Genomic DNA, 16,048 nt, shown 5'->3' with positions numbered 1-16,048 from the left:
GGGATGCACATACTATACTTTCTTATAGGCATGCACATTCTATACTTTGGTATGGGGGGCGTACATTGGTTGAGTACGATGACTTCCAGAGGGGAAGATGTTTCTGGTGTTGTCATGGTCTAACTATATGTTCCTTGCCCTCCTGCTCAGCAAACATGAGCATGATGTGTAGCGTGCTGCCATGCAGTGTTGTGTATTTTTAAAGAGTGCATTATTAGCTTTACAGACTTCCTGGCACACGCACAGATTAGGGAGAGGGTTCAGCAGAAGAACGAGTGGCCACCTTTTCTTGGTTTACAGAATTTGGGTGTCATCAGGAGACAAAGACTGCCAGGGCAAAGAGGACGAATAGACATCTTTGAGGAACATTCGACAGACATTGTACAAAGCCATACAGAGCATCTTAAACTGCCATCTATAGCTATATGTCCGTCAGTCCTGCATATGCAGGAGGGGCTTATGTGCACCAAAACAGCGATGGGATGCCACATTTGGACGGATGTATGACGTTACAACGCATACTTTTACAACGCCTACCTTTACATCGCAAGTTTTACAACGCATACCATTACAACGCATAGTGCTTTTGGGCGCTGGATAGTGAATAGTTTAATTTACTATTCCAACTCCAGTCCCCGTGGATAGTAGGGAAGGTGTTGGATAGTACATTAAACCTATTCCCTATCCTAGAGCACCTCCCAGCGCAATGCGTTGTAATGGTTTGCGTTGTAAAAGTTGCGTCGTAAAGGCACTGCGTTGTAAAAGTTTCGTTGTAAAGGATGTTTCCCCATTTGGACAACCTGGGGTCTTTATAGCATGATGATAAAACTCACATAGAGTACTCCCATAATCTAATAAAGTCAATATTGGCTGCCACAGCAGTTTTGCGTTCTTCCAGAGGGAGAGCAGAAACGATCCACTGATGGTCACTTAGATTATAACAGTCTGAAGCTGCTACTGCCTGGCCTGCACATGAGAATGGTCAGATCTGATCTTACAACAGAGTGCCTTCATCTCCTTTACCAATGTCCAACAGAAATCTCATTTTAAGTGGGGTCACGAGTCACCCACTTGTCTCAAGTGGAATACGGAGTCATTCTGAAGAGAATGAAAGCCTGAGTAGGAAGGGTGGCTGCTCCAGGCTCTGTCCTATTTACAGTCCCACACCTAGTATTTGAAGTGCACTTACTAAGCTCCTTAGTACACAATAGTAATTTGAATAAAACAAGTACAATTGCTTCCTATGTTTGAGTAACAGCGAATAGTGACTAGCTCCTATGTTTTTGGATTAAAAAAGAACCACAGAACTGAAACAGCACCCGTCACAGCCACCAACATTCTAATAATGCTAGGCCGAGGAGAAACAGTGGCCCTTATCCTGCTCAACCTCTCTGCGGCCTTCAACACTGTCTCCCCTAACACCCTTGTCAGAAAAATCCACACGCTTGGCATACATGGATCTGCTCTCAAACTGATCTGTTCCTTCCTCAGAGGGAGAACCCAGAGAGTCAGGCTGCAACCCTTCCCATCAGAGACCAAAAGATTTATTTGCGAAGTCCCACAGGGATCGTCCCTCAGTCCCACCCTTTTTAACATACACATGACACCGCTCGCCAACATCATCCGATCACAAGACATCACCACCATCTCTTACATTTATGATACTCAACTCTTTTGCTCATTCACCACAAGAACCAACTTCATCAACTGCATAACGATGGTAGCAGACTGGATGCGAGCCAATTGCCACCAGTTCAACTCCAACATGACCCAACTACTGGTCTTCGCCAAACAAAAACTCCCCATGGGACACACCTTGTGGCCGTCGGAGCTAGGATCAACACCTACAGGCCAGGCAAGAAATCTGGGTATCATTCGAGATGACAAGCTCAACATGATTGGTAAACACAATGTGCACCGCCTGCTTTCACATCCTATGTAGGTTATGAAAGATCTTCAAATATTTGCCTCAGAACACCAGATGGACAATCACACAAACACTCATCACCAGCAGGGTGAACTACAGCAACACTTTTTAAGACGTAATCTCGAAACAACTCCTACACAGACTCCAGACCATCCTGAACCCTGCTGAAAGCCACACACTTGACCTTCCAAGCAGCACCCACATCACATTGACCTCAAGACGCTTCACTGGCTCCACATTCACAAGCGCATGCCAATTCAAACCACTTATGCACACATACAGAGCCCTACGCAACACAGGCCCGCAATACATGAACAGCTGCATACACTTGCACCAACCCACCAGGCACCTACCTAACTCTTCATATCAGCACCTTGGAAATCACACAACTACAAAGCTGCCTAAGCACCTGGATACCCTCTTGGGTGATTAGTGCGCTATACAAATCAATATAACATAACAGGTGTGTATATAGGATGAAACAGTGATCTAAAGAAAACAATTTTGGGGGTTTTACAGAATTCTCCTAATTTGATTTTTTTAAATCCTCATACTAATTTTGCTACCTTCTAGAAGTGGAATACCAATTTCGTGGACTGCTGCACCATCATCTTATAGGTAAGCCCAAAATACACTTAAAATAAGTTTCATCATAAAGCCTAACTATATTTTCATTACACCTGGAAGCCCTTTCATTCACCAAAATAAATCACCCCTCATATCTATACTTTATTACCTCATTTGCACAGCTTTTCCAAAACCAAGGAATTATGTTAGAATCTGTAAATTAACGTTAACATTGTCATTCAAAGACCAAATTCTCAAGAATAGCTACCAGCCTTCTGGTTTTGTCAATGCTGGTTTTGTTATGGCCTTTGTAAATTATGCTACGTGGAGAGCTGCTGAGGCCTTGTCAATATACAATAACATATTGGTTAAAAGCAAAGCTATATTTGTGGTCACAAACACACATTGCCATAGTAGTCACTTCCAGTGAAGGAACAACATTGTGTGAGGGCTGAAGAAAAGATGGAGGTAGCACCAGGGATGAAGTCACACTTGAGTCAATATAGTCTTTTCAATATTCTTTATTCTTCTTTAAGATAGTGGATGACAGGACAACAGGCTGTTGGCCTGTCATCCACTATCTTAAAGAAGAATAAAGAGTATTGAAAAGACTATATTGACTCAAGTGTGACTTCATCTCTGGTGCTACCGCCATCTTTTCTTCAATTTATGTTTCTGGATTCCAGTGAGACGCAACTGCGGCAGGTCTCGAAAGTTGATTGCACAGGACTCTTTTATTATTTGGGGATTACGATTGAGGTGCTGAACGTTTAGTCAGCTGCAGTATCTATATCCGTTTGCACATTGTGTGAGGACGTACACCTTATAAAAGAACACAATGCAGTCACGCACAGGAATATTGACCAATGGCTGTAGTGCCTGACCCGTTGTCTCAGCCTGTATGCTGTAATGGACAGAAGAAAACGGTGAAAGACATCAACAGAATAGGCCTAGTAATGTTTAGACCAATCAGCTATGACATATTCTACTTGTGAGCAAAATAATAAAGAAACGTTCACAGATAGATATCAAGGTGTACTCTATCATGTATTTTCTGCATGGCTGTGTCACTTCCCATCTGTGCATAGCCTTGCTTAGATTTTCATTTTTCTCTGGGTATTGATTTTTTTCTCTTCTGATTTTTTTTTTACTGGACATGAACTCATTGTGTAGAATCCGGTTTAGGAAGGTTTGAAGCAAGTAAAGCATTTAGTGAAAGGAACTAAAACATTAAGTGATCCAATGTTCAAAGGTTTGGGGAGACTTACTGTAAACAGAGCACATGCCTATGGGGCACAGGCACAGTTTTCAAAGGAAGGCCAGTTCGAGGCTTAAACTAGCCATGTAAAGCGTGTTTCCAAGCATTTATCCTGCAGTGGGGACATTGCACATGGTTGACATCCCCTTGCAGACCATAGGTAGTTACCAGTATCAATGGCTTCTACAACAACCACCAAATGCCATCTGTTTTTTTGTAATCCAATGTTCCCTTGCAAATGCACTTTTTGGCCACATACATTAATGCCCTTGCATTTTCTGAGGAGGGTTCTGAGAACCGAGATTCAAATCTGTTTTTTATTCATATTTTTTTGTCTTGAGTATTAACTTTTATAGCTGATCGCCTGAGGACTTGCGGTTACAGGGCTGTTCTTGGAAAGAGTTACCTAGCAGAAAGAGGTGCATGGAGCCAACTTTTAACTTGATGCTCCCCTTAAGGAGTCCAGCTGCAGAAACTAGCACAGCCCTCCATCTGAAAAAATCCAGCGTAGCAGCCTTTTCAACCTTGGATACCTCTAGATGAGCTAGTTAGCATGTGCAAGCAACCAATCTGCAGCCATTAGTGAGTTTATTTCACAAGCACCTGTTGTTTATACACTAGATTTCACTGCACTCCAGCTCCCATAATCACACTTCAGTCTCCCAAGTTTGCTCTTGCCTTTCTGATCATAGCATATACCTGTGTAGTTGCAAATAAACCACAACAGATTTTGAAAGTTTAACTAGAAGTTTTGCTAGATGCCTAGCAGGATGTATTTATGGGGAGCTGCAGTTAACAATATTTGTTTGCAGCTTGTGATAATGGGCTGATTTGCAAAGGCCCAGTTGGAAAAGTCACCAATTTGCTTTCAAAGAGCAGCTATTTTGTTTGGAGAAAATGTCCAACTCTTCACAAAGAATGGCAAGAACAATCGAGGAAATCTAGGTGAGTGATCGACTTCCTACAATACTTCAATTCACGAATGTACACAAGCGGAAAGAGCATGTGTAATTCAAATTGCATTTATGTAGTGCTTACTACCACTGATGAGGTGTCAAAGTGCTTTTCGGCGAGTAGCACGCTACTCCGGAACCCAAAGGGGATTAGTGGAGAATTAGTATACGGAGATATGAAATTTATTTGAGCGGTGGATATGTGAGTTTGTTATTTGGATTGCAAAAGGATAGTGGAGGAATAGTAGTCCGAAGGGTCTAGTAAGTGTTTTTTTGTGATCATGGAAGTAGGAGGAGATTTGGGATGAGTAAAGGGGATGTGGACTGGGGGACGAGTCGGAGGGAAGAGTTTAGAAAGGCTTGTTTGGGAGATCTGAATAGTAAAAGAGGTTTGAGATGATGCAAGGAGGGGTACAGGAGAAAAAGTCTAGAAAGGGTTATTTTGGGGATCATAGTAGGAGAATGGGGTTTGGGATGAGTCAGAGTGGAGGTAGAGGATATATTGAGAGAGGTATAGGATGAGAAATAGGGTAGTACTTTAGAGATGCTGAATTAGAAGTAAAGTAATAAATATAAAGATACATAAGTACATGTAACGTATATATGCATAAGGAAGGCAATATATGTAGATTTAAGTTGTATTAATAAACTCAGACTTTCACGCATTGCTGTACTTTAAGCTAATTTATTATTTTCATAATTTTTTTGTGTAATTCAAAAGTGAAGCAACTGTAGATAAATAGTTATGATAAAAATGTGTGGATTTTACATTTCCTTCCTCTGTGTGGATAAATATTTTCCCTGTGAATAAACTCAATTAAGGGGCTCTTCTTTCCCACCTCTGTTCCGACAGCTCTTCTTTCACTTCTCCCATTCCTATTGCAGCTCTCCCTTCTCCCCATCACCACTTCTCTGAAAATGATCACTCCTCAGTGAACTTTCTTCTTGCAGCGGTGTTACCGCTTCAGTCTGGTACATCAGCTCACTCTTCTTTCTCCTGCATACACTATAGTCTACCTTCTCCCTCTCACCTTTCAGCTTTCTTAGCTCTGCTTTCTGCAGAGTCCTTCCCCTCTCATCTTGTCATTTTCTTTCTACCTCTTATTTCCCACTCCCCCCTACTTCTCCTCATACCTCTCCTCTTACATCTCTCACCTTAATTCTCCTTACCCATTTTCCCTCTCGGTATAGTCAAACCAATCCTATTGGCTTTGAAATGCTTGTGCACCTTAACTTCTCACCAGTGGCGTAACGCAAAATGAGGCCCTGCCCCACCCCCATAGAATGAGATGAGGCCCCCCCCAGAGTCTCCCATTTATCACAGATATTCATTGGCCTGGGCTGCCTAGCTGCCCCCTAACACAGAAATTGCAAAATAAAATACAAAGTTATGAAGTAAACCATCATTTAGGAACTCCAGAAATGTGTTGAAACTTGAGGTTTGGCGGAGCTCACTCCAAGGATCATGAAAAGCTACTGCACCATAAAAAGCGACGAGGGTCTACAGATGGCTCAGCAGTATTCAGGTCTCAAAATCCACAGAAATCACCTTTAAAGACTACATAAAGATGTACAGAACATCTCTTGCTAATGCAGCAGGCCTGAAGAAGTCTCATCCAAGAAGCAACCACTAAAAAAAGACATCCTGCTCCTAACTTCACTCTTGTCACTGATAAAAAGAAATCCCTTCCAGTTTAGCGGATGTAATCCGAAATCCGAACCAGTATCTTTCTTTCTGACATAAAATCAAGCTATGCTTAACTTTTTAATAGAGCTGGTCAAGCTCCAAACGAAGTGTATTTGTCTATACTGTGTCCTCCCACCTCCATTCCGAGAAATGAAATGTAATTTTACTTTGACAAAGTTTCTTTAAGGTACTTAAAACTGTTGCCCTAAACAAAGGTCATATGTAGTTCATGAAATAAATGGTAAAGGCTGGAGTGGGGGGCGGCCTAGTCTAGGGTTCAGAATCAAACAATACGTGCCCTGCAGGCGGAGTCTACCCAATCGGCCAGGGAAAGATAACACATCTCAAACTTCGAAGGCATGCAGACAATGAAAGGGGCAGCAAGCTAACCCGGCGAGGGCGGCGAGGCGACACGCAGCAGCAACAACAATGGAATAGTAAATGAGGGGCTCCACAAATCACTGGCATCGCCATGGGAACATGAGAGCTCAAGGGCAGGGGGGCAGAGCAAAACTGGAGTTCAAAGTAGAAAGCGCGCGCAAAAGCTGTGAAAAAGAAGGCAGAGACAACGCTGCACATTAGTCCCAGCAAAAGAACTTCCCCCACTGGCTCTGCAGATTTACTCTCCGGCTCTTTCTACTGATGATCTGTACATAAACACGGCCTCCAAAACTATCAAAGCGGCAGCTCATCACAGGAGAGGTCTGGTGGAAGGCTAGAGTGGTTTCTCTGCAGTGGTTTGCCTTGTTCTATGGCTGGGGAGCTAAAAGTAACATATGGCTGGGTTGGCTGCCAGTCAGCCTTTTGGCTTTGTCAATGCTTGTTTTGTAATATATATATTTTTTTAACCAGGTAGCCTTAACTTGGGATTTAATAATTCATTGTTAGTTCATTTTAAGGAGAGACCATTACCACCTCCTAAGGGCACTGATCCATTTAATTCCCAAAAAGAGGTAAGCGATATCCGGAAAGACCTACAAACCATACCCTACCAACTCCGCTATCACATCGACAAGGTTTTCCACAAGCAGTGGTTCAGCCGAGGGCCCTTGACTGCTTGTTCTGTTAGGGCTGTCTTGCAGCAATGAAGTCCACACACAATGGATCGGGGACTCCGCTCTAGAGCGGGAGAGGCTGACTACAGAAAGACCAGAGCTTGTTAATACGTATACATTATATTATAAGTAAGGCTCCCTGTTTTCCGTTTTTACGGATTTTTACAGATAAATACAGACAGAAAACAATGTGTTTTCTGTCTGCATTTATTTTTAAAAGTGGATAAATACAGAAAATTGTGCTCTTTTCAAGTGACTCTTCATGCTGTCTTTGATTAATTATAGGTCAGCAGCGGAGAATATGGATAGCATGAGAAATTAAAAAACAGGATGACATTTCTTTAAATAATGGCACATGTCAACATACTTTATAGCATAATGCTAGTATTTACCAGTGGATGTATTGGTATGTAATATTTGACAGCTTAAATAGCTAAAACACAACAGACATCACATTATGATGTGCGGCTATCAGTTAAATAAATATGGAAATGTAGTTTTTGAACTTCATTTATACACAAAACACAAAATAAATATGGATAAATACATACAAAAATGCACAAAAATAAATATGGATAAATGCAGACGGAAAGGTTGAAAAAATAAATACCATTAAACCGGGAGCCCTAATTATAAGATATTTCGAAAAATGGCTTTGCAGGAGAGAACTTGCCATACAAATGAAGAAAATATTAGTGGCTCCAGTTATAAATAAAAATACGTAATTCACATGGGATATGTGGAAGTCATATGGAGTTCCCTAAAAAGTGGGACGGGTTCTACCCAGCGGCTTAAGTATAGCAACTGCACGCCAAGCAGCACACACAGGGTTAAACATTGAAACACTGTGAACAAATACACGTGTTCAAGCCAAGGATCTTTGAACGGACTTAGAAACAATGTTTAGTAGAAAAGAATGGAGCAGGCTCCAATGTATTCACCACAAGCCCTCAACACACATGGACACGTTTTTCGAATGTTTTAGTGCCAGGCAGACCGCGTTCAAGACTGCTGGCACGGATCTAGCAGCCAGGAATTCCAAGCAGACTGAATCACTTCCCGATATAGGGCCAGCATCTATTCTTAGTGGAAAACCCAAGCACCAGGCTTCTCTCCCTTATAGAGTAAGTAGCAAGATGCTTTCTAAAAAATAGAACATAGAGGGGAAGTGCTGAAATGCCCATTATATCCAGTCTGGGAGTGCATTAATCCTTTCAAAATAGTCCCCTTGATAAATATTACCAAGAAGCTTAACATGAACCCAGAAATGAGTGGGGTGAGGGTATAGGAAGGTAACGCACACAGTCTCGAAGCACAGGGGGGGCAGATTTACAAGCCCCTTGCGCCTATTTTATGCCGCCATTGCGTCACTTTTGTGACGCAGCGGCGGGGCTAAAGATGTGCCATGGTGCGGGGTATTTACAACGTGACGCATCTGGGAGATGCATCACGTTGTAAAGCCCTGTGCCAGAAGGAGGTGTTCCTGCGCAGGGGGATGGGGCTCCAGCGCAGGAACGCCTCCTAAAAGTGGCTGAGTGAAATCTGTACCCTTTAAAGAAGAAAAAGTGGCAAAGAATAAAAAAAAGAAGTTTGTGCTGTAAGTGGTGAACATAAAAACAATAAACACCAAAGTATTTGGTGGTAGAAATGTTCCACAAAAGGGCCAGTCTTTCCAGTGTATCTTTGAGAAAGCCTATGTGAATGCATGTCTTACCTTTGAGAACAAAAAACGCCATAAAATGAAAAACACATCACTGTGAAGTAAAACACTCAAGAAAATTAGTAAATACCACTATCTTTAGGACATGTCAAGGCATGTAAACAGCATGCACCAACCGCACCAAAAAAAAGCAAATCCACAAATAAAAGGTCAATGGGTCAGCAAAGCAAATATCCAAATACACCAAAGATCCCATGCAGTCTCACAATTATAAGGTACATGTTATGTCTTATCTGCAACCTAACAAAATGACTACAAGATGCCCCATCACCAAACCACAACTGAACAATATAACTACTTATAAAATGCCTTGGCCTTAAAGTAGCAGAGTCCCCCACACTACAATGAAATTTATTGTATTCAGGGCCACAGGAAAAAATGTGGAACAGAGGATCAAATTATGCGGCACATTTTATTTTATTATTACCTCATTATTTTGATGGTTTTACATGGCAACACTATGGGCTTCAGATTTTAATCCATAAGTACCACTGACACCCAAATTTAGAAATAACCAACAGAAAGGTGCCCAATCAACCTTGCACTGAGCAGCAATATTTGGCCCGTTTGAGCTGAAGACAACTCTTATTTTGTTGATCTGTACAGATTTTTCAGCAGCTGATGTATTGTTTTACTATGTGACAAATCTATCATTCTATAGCAAATGCATTGGCGGAAAGATTGCATAACTCCAATGGCCTGAGTGTATTGTAACATATAAATATAGCACTTTGTAACCGTATGGGAACCACTGAAACAGCTGTCTTCATAGGTACCATGCTGCACCATGTAATGTGTGTGGTTTAAAAGGCATTGTCTGTTATGATACTATGTGGAAAGTGTTTCCATGTTGTGTGCCACGACCACCGAGGTGCAGTTATTGCGTAAAGAAATGCATCGCTTAGTAGTGTGATGGATGAAGAAGTGTGTGAGAGATAAGCCCGAGTTTATGGTTTTCAATAAGTTGGCAGCTTTAAGGAGCTCTGTAGGTCCCTTTATGGTGTTTCTTACAGATTATAGGCTACTTAGCCAGTTACTTCACTGGGTTGTCCACGCTGAGATTTTTGTTTAGAGTTTATGGTCCCGTGCAAATATAGGTCCGAGGGAGAGATGGCGGAGAGATCTTCTGCGATCAATGTACATCTTATATGTGGGGCAAGATAATTTGGGGACCTTTAACAAGCCATGTACAGCACGCACAGCAGAGGACTTAATGCTCACAAGGACAAATGAGGTCATGACCATGTTGAGGGATACCTCCAAAACATGAGCCCAGGCAATCTGGATAGCTATGCAGGTAGCGTGTCCCTAACCAAAGTGACAAACAGTCTTCACTCAACGGAATCTAAATATATCAAAATGTTTTTTTTAAATTGTTAATCCTTTGTTCGAACAGTGAAGTTGCCTGACCAGACAGGGGCGGGTCATAGATGTGGGAGCAAATACATTAACCTGAAAAGTGGCTGATAATACCCACATCCTATTTATCAAAAGAGGGGGACTCTAGGACCTATTGAAAAGGTCTGGTGACCCGTGCTCCCGAAGTTAAACTTGTACCATAAGGGAGTCACTGTTCCTGACTAGAGAGAGAAAGAAGGGAAGTAAGAGGTACTCTCGTTGTGTGCTACTCTAATAGTGGGGAGCAGCGTTCTCATCTTGATGCCCTCACACACCCCGAAGGATGTCATGCTTTATCATTGGGCTTTTGCTCCTTGTCGGGCCGGCACTGCAATGCCCTACGGGTCCCCCGAAGGGTCTCTTTTTCTGAGATCTTTTGATGAAGCAGTATGAGTGTGTGGGTGTAAGTGGCAGTGAAGTCCTAGAAGGTGTATTAAAAAATGGCTGGAGGGAGAGTGATAATTTTTTATTAAGGTGATCTCTATTAAGGTGATTTTATTAAAACAAAGTGCATGGTGCTGCTGTAAGGGGCATTATATCCCTTGGTAGCTGGGTAACTATATGTCTGTAGTGGGCATATGTTCTGGTCAACATATTTCGCGCTTTAGTGGTCTCAGGAGATCCAGGGCGCTTCGTCAGGACAGAGTAAGAAAGAAGTATCCACAGTGGGCCGAAAATGTTGGTGCCCCCGGATAAACGAAGGGAGTAGAACTTCCCTTAGCAGGTATGGTAAGCTCCCGGAGACGGTGAGAGGCACACAGGTGACACAGCCCAGATGCACTGAGAGAACCCTCTCAAGTGACCATCACTGATCTCATGGGGTTTTACCCTACCAAGGGAAGTTCTACTCCCTTCGTTTATCCGGTGGCACCAACATTTTCGGCCACTGTAGATACTACATTCTTACTCGGTTCTGACGAAGCGCTGCAGATGCATAAAATCAACACATGGGTCCTTCTGCAGAAACAAAAGGTATTCTGCAATAATGAAAAAAACAGCACCAACATAGTTCTGTGGCAGAAGCATAAAAATCACCAGTACAAGAGACTTACTAAAGATAAATAAATATCACAAGCACAAGGGATGCATAAATAACACTATCAAGATCCTGCCCCAGAAGCATATCATCAGCACAAGGGTCCAAATGAAGGTGCATTATAATCAGAAGCATAGGATTCTTCCAGCAGATGCACCATAAGCATCCCACTGCAAGTGGATAAGTACCACCACTAAGATCCTGCTGCAGATGCATAAATAGCGCAGCAAAGCTCTTCCTCCAGAAGCATTAACATAACCAGCATCATGATCCTACTGGAGGTGCACAAATACCAGAGGCACGGGGCGCAGCAGATGCATAAATAGCACCAGCTGAAGGCTCCCACTGCAGATGCATAGACGGCACCAGTACAAGGCTCCCACTCTAGATGGATACCCATCAGAAGCACCAGGGCCCTGCTGGTAGTGCAAAACCAGCACGAGAGACACACGGCCGGTGAATAAATATCCCTACTGCTGTGCATGCCTGCCTAAAAGTACCAAACTCGCCGTTCTCCTCATACAATCCATACAATCTATGACCTCAGCCTACACAACCCTCTAGACCCCCACTGAAGGGACAATAGCAGATGTACTAAGCACTACTCTGCATCATTTTTCCACCCTCGGTCATTCGTAACCCGGAATTAAATAAAAACAGTAAACGCTGCTCATAATTTAATGCTGAAGGACTTCAAAACGACGTTGACGTAACCACTTTCACCCGGAAAGATTTGTAGAACGCGTCCGTGTTATTACAACACAGGTACCTTCTAATTCAGGGATCAAGAAAACAAAGCAGGGCCTGTTCGCCTCTAGTAAGAGGCACAGCTGCTTTTATCCAGAGCAGCTGGGTGTCAGCAGCCACTGCTCTCCAGTAACACTTCAGGCAACACGCGACGCTGCAGCGTGCTGTTAGGTTGCACCGCGTGGGAGGTGAGCGAACTGGCCGTCAATATCGCATGTTAGTGGGCATAAAACCCATCAAGGTCGGCACACTTAAAAATTCAAGCTAAAGTTAACTAAACGCGCAGAACAGCTGCTGCCTAAAGTACACGCAATTAATTTAATCACAGACAAGATAGCAGCCTTGGCAAACTGTCGCCGTCTGCAATATAGCCTGGCTCAGTTGGGATGTGAAATTCTACAGGTGGTGCCGAACGCAGGAACGGGGAGTGTAGGCCTAGCATCCTGCCAATAAACATGCACTTTGAATCCTAGTCCCGCCCACCGCAGCTCACTTTAAACCAAGGAGGCAATGGTAGCCGGAACTAGATGTGACGCAACGCCTGTGTGCAATGCTGCTTAGAGCTGTGCTGCCCAAAGACCGCTCGCTGAGAAAATAGTTTCCCATGAAATACGTTTATTGTAAGCTTTGTTGCCCTGGCCAGGACATCCTCGTACATTGCTGTTCTGTGAGCCCTGCCAAGTGCACCCCAAGAGTGAACAAAGAAGCACCTTACATTTTACAGGGTTGGATTGGGATTAAAAATTGGCCAGGGCATGCTAAAAAATGTGGGTCTCATTTGCATATTGACTTTCCGCAAAACACTGCTTAGGATAAGTTTTATGAAACGAAAGTGTGTGGAGGGGGGAAGATTTGGGGGTTCTCTGACAGAGGCATGTTTTCTTAACTTCACTTAGATTAAAAAACAAGCACCGATTACTCTCTACACTGATAAATACACCTTAATGCAAGGGAAGCCACTTCTGCTCATGCCCCCTGCTCCCGCTCAATCTGTATATATTAATGGGCCGGCCCAGCGAGAGAAAGGGAGCAGCACCTCTGCCCGTTGATAAAAGGTAGGTAATGGACGCCCATCTGCCTCCAGAAAGGCCACTCAGGGACCCACTGGGACGTTGGAGGCATCCAATACCGCCCAAATCAGCTGGAACTTGGATACTGGCCCCTCGGGCATTCCCGAGTGCCCGCCTTGCCAAGCCGACCCTGTCTTAGAAATACACCACGTAAATGGTTCCACAACAACAGTATTGAACGGTGGACTGTTAATTTTATCCAACTAGGCTTCAATTTGTAATTCAGACTCCCACTAGTGAGGCACTCTAACTTGATCTATTTACAATATGTTAGGAAAGGACTTTGGGGAACACAGGAATATACCCTATGGTGTTTCTGTTCGACCTGCAATAAAGAAGCTGTAAGAGTTATGAGAGCACTAGATACCTAAAAAGGCAGGTCAGACGTTATATCTGATGCTACAGACGGGGCTTTAAGTGGGCCGGGTCTGAGCAGCGGCAGTTTTTTAGAGGGGGCCTCGAAAGGGGTCTCTATCGGGCTCTGTTTTGTGCCCTGGCACAGGCGGTCCGTTTTTTCCGGACTGCAGTGACAGCAGGCACATGATGTGCGCTGCCCACACTGCTCACTTCTCACTAGTAGAGAAGTTTCAACATGACGTCCTGCCAGGTGAGCGTTATAGGAGAAGGGAAATCCTTAAGAGAGTCATTTTCTCTCTGGATTTCCCTTCTCTTTTTGAAACTCAGGACAGCAACATTGTCGTGGTATCAACAGGGCTTTAAGTAGAAGCTTTTTCAATATTATATACAAGCCATAGTTGATGCTTATTTATCTATGCAACTAACTACCATTGACAAAGCCAAAAGTCATGACTTCTTGTAGGTATAATGTTACTTGTATTATATATCTGTATGCAATGACAGAAAATAGCAAAATACCAGTCGGGTGGCACACTATATGCTAAGAAACAATTTTTTAGCTATGTGTTTTTAAGCCACGCCCTTAATTACATTGCCCGCGCCTCTTTGAGAGACCCCCCCAGTTTTTTCATCCCACTTAAAGCCCTGGCTACAGATCTGAATGCCTTACCCAGGTACTGCACTTGAGGAACAGTTTGGCAAAGATGTGGTACTTATTTCCACTTTCAGGACAACTTTCTGTCTCGTGATGGAAGTTTGCGTACCAAGGCTACTAATGGCATGTTTCAATCAGAGCTGCACTTACTCAAGGCGAGGGAGCCAAAACATTATAGATGCACAGTGAAAATATTTCAGCAAACTCCAACAAAGTTAAGTGTGGCAGTTTTTTGAGTGCCATACATTAAGCTAAAACAATGCTTCCTAAACGTTTCAGAACCACAACCGAATTTTCTAGGGCACATTTTCGCGACCCACCTAGCTCTAATGGACACGAGGCTGTAGATTTTTTTACGCAACATAAGCATTTTGTGGTAGCGCAGTGTCATTTACAGAGAGCACATTTTCCATTGAAATGTCCTCTAAATTTGCACAGACATACAGCTTAACTCAGGGGTTTCCAATCTTTGCTGTAACAATAGCTTCTTAGGTTGAGTGAAAACCATCCTGAGCTACTAATACTATTAGTGTTGTAATAGTGGCCACATTAGACAATATTAAATTAGTGGTTATCCTATGCAACATTACCAGCAGTGGTCGCCTCAGTTCATGAGGCATGGTTATCAGCAATAATGTTAACAAGCATTGGCCTAGCCAATAGGTCTTGCCTATGCAACAGCTATGAGCTTTGGCAATGTTTTTAGCCATGTTGTACTCCAGTGGGTGCTGTTAGCATGGCTAAAGGTGGTGTGAAGTGTTGTAGAGTGGAGTGGAGTAGGGGGTGTATAGTGTCATTGAGTTGAGTTCAGTAATTCAGTGGTAGAGTGTTGTAGAGTGTAGTGGCGCAGATGGAGTGGAATAGGGTGGAGTGGTTTAGAGTGCACATTGAGGTGGTGGCTTGGATTGGATTGAAGTAGAATGGGGTGAAATGGAGTGCGGTACAGTGGGGTGGAATGGGGTGGATTTGAGTGTGTTGGAGTGGGGAGGATTTGGTAGGGTGAATTGGGGTGTGGTGAATTGGATTGGAGGGGGTTGGACTGAATTGGGGTGGGATGGGGTGGGGTGGATTGAACTGGGGTGGGGTTGAGTAGATTTGGGTGGATTGTACTGGGGTTGTTTGGTTTGGGGTTCTGTGGAGTGGACTGAAGTTGGGTGGTTTGGATTGGGATAGCGGCGGTTGGATGGGGTAAATTGCAGTGGGATAATTTAAAGTGGAGTGGGGTGGATTGGATTAGGGTGAATTGGAGGGAATTGGAGTGGGGTGGATTGGATTTAATTAGGTTGACGTGGATTAGAGTGCCATGGATTGAATTGAGGGAGGTTGATTGGATTGAATGGATCTGAGTGGGATGGATTTAATGGATCTGAGTGTGGTGGATTGGATGGGGTACAATGGATTGGAGTAGGGTAGAGTGGAGTGGTGTGGATAGGATTGTGGTTGGGTGGATTGGGGTGGACTGGATTGGAGTGGGGTGGATTATGGTGGACTGGATTAGAGTAAGGTTGACTGTGCTGGACTAGAGTGGAGAGGATTGGACTAGAATAGCGTGGCTTGGACAGGAGTGGGGTGGGTTGTGGTGGACTGGATTGGACTGAAGTGGACTGGATTGGACTGA

At 43.4% G+C, this 16,048-nt stretch overlaps 1 protein-coding gene across 1 annotated transcript in view; it reads right to left on the bottom strand.

Annotated features, from left to right (window-relative positions):
- The window catches only part of UTRN (utrophin), a 1,532,463-nt gene that overhangs the window by 1,418,377 nt on the left and 98,038 nt on the right, over positions 1-16,048 (bottom strand). The window lies entirely within an intron of this gene.

Source organism: Lissotriton helveticus, chromosome 6 (assembly GCF_964261635.1).
Source record: "Lissotriton helveticus chromosome 6, aLisHel1.1, whole genome shotgun sequence".
NCBI classification, from domain to species: domain Eukaryota; kingdom Metazoa; phylum Chordata; class Amphibia; order Caudata; family Salamandridae; genus Lissotriton; species Lissotriton helveticus.
This window is presented reverse-complemented; position numbering and strand designations above follow the sequence as displayed.